We start from the raw sequence: 1,532 nt of genomic DNA, 5'->3' as shown, positions 1-1,532 counted from the left end.
CTTCCAAGCTCTCTCCCCAGCGCCCAGCCCCCTCCCCGCAGGCAGGCCACCACCCCAGACCCTGACTGTCCCTACCTCCTCCCATCCCTCTCGAGCCCCCTCGTCACCGGCAGGCACACGTCCTGAGACAACAGACCAGCAGAGCCAGGAGACTCAGGAGCACTGCGGCCCCGTAGAGAATGAGGCAGATCCCGGAGTCGGGGGGACCCTTGGCAGAGACCAAGGCCTCATTCTCTTTTCTGAGGAGGAGACGGGGACACCTCAGGAGGCTGCCAGGTCTGGCTGCACTGGTGCTGGGCTCGAAGCCCCTCAAAATCTCTTCTCCTTCCTCACCAGGTCACTGGGCAGGGGAGTGGCTGGGTGCCCCCCAGAGTTGGGTGACTGGAGGGACAAGGCTGGGCTCCAACTTTGTCCCCAGGGCAATGGGAATTTTCAGAGCCAAAGGGGATCCTAGGTCTTGGGGTTCGTAGGAGGAAGGGGCGTGGCCTGGGGTGGGTGGGTGTCCTGACCTTAGTTTCTCCAGCTCCGTGTATACTTCCTGCAGATCCGTGGATTTCTTCTCCAGATCCGCGGATTTCCCCTCCAGCTCCGAGGATTTATTTTGCAGCCACTGATTCAATGTCTTGATCTCCTCTAAGGAGGGACAGAGAGTGAGTCCGCACCTTGGCCACGCCCCTCAACTGGCCCCACCCTCGGACAGGACCCGCCTCCATTGAGCGAGTGCACCTTGGAAGTCTGGCTTGCCAGTCCCTTCCTACTTCCTCTGGCTTTGGTCCTGTCCCTCGTGCCTGACCCCAAACCAGAGCCCCTCCCCCTCCCTCCTCTTCAATACCTGACCGGCTCCTGCAAACTCCCTGACTGCAACGGGGCCTGTGCTTTCCTCACCTTGAAGCTTCTGCACCAGCTCCTGTTGCCTGAGGCCCACAGCCTTCTCCTCTTTCAGGGAAATCTTCAGGGTCTCCTGGGATGCCCGGGAAGAGTAAGGGTGTTGCAAACTGGGGTTCTTGTCCCTGGTGGGCTTGGCTGCTGTCCCTGGGCCCTGACCCCCTCTCCAGGTCCTGGAGTCAGAGAGGCTCAGGCCCAAACCCTTTTCAGAATTCCTTCTAACGCTCTCTGAACCTGTCTCCACCCTGAAGAATAGCTATAGCCTCCTACCCACCCAGGATGTGATCCACTAAATAGGAGTTTCAAGTCCACCCTCCCTAGGAATTTGGGGGCTCTCTTGGACCAAAGCCTAGGAGAAATGTCCAGATCCCCTGGGTTATTGTCCAAGAAGAGTTAGACGTCCCCTCAAACCCAGAACACAGTGGGATTTCTCAACCCAATTTAGATGTCCAGTGGGAGTTTCAAGGACCCCCATATCAAGACCTCAGTTAAAATGCTGCCTCTTGCCAAAACCGGTTTGGCTCAGTGGATAGAGCATCGGCCTGCGGACTGAAAGGTCCCAGGTTCGATTCTGGTCAAGGGCATGGACCTGGGTTGCGGGCACATCCCCAGTGGTGGATGTGCAGGAGGCAGCTGATCGATGTTTC

At 58.2% G+C, this 1,532-nt stretch overlaps 1 long non-coding RNA gene across 1 annotated transcript; it reads right to left on the bottom strand.

Annotated features, from left to right (window-relative positions):
- Nucleotides 1-112: 112 nt before the first annotated feature.
- Nucleotides 113-1,096, bottom strand: LOC107184452. Its single transcript, XR_001515304.1, has 3 exons — nt 886-1,096; nt 510-633; nt 113-239 (listed from the first exon to the last, which is right to left on the bottom strand). It is a non-coding gene; the product is annotated as an uncharacterized LOC107184452 (long non-coding RNA).
- Nucleotides 1,097-1,532: the final 436 nt, after the last annotated feature.

The sequence above is a fragment of the Myotis davidii genome, unplaced genomic scaffold (genome assembly GCF_000327345.1).
Source record: "Myotis davidii unplaced genomic scaffold, ASM32734v1 scaffold306, whole genome shotgun sequence".
Taxonomy (NCBI): Eukaryota; Metazoa; Chordata; class Mammalia; order Chiroptera; family Vespertilionidae; genus Myotis; species Myotis davidii.
The sequence above is the reverse complement of the archived record's forward strand: the minus strand, read 5'-3'. Positions and strand labels throughout refer to the sequence as shown.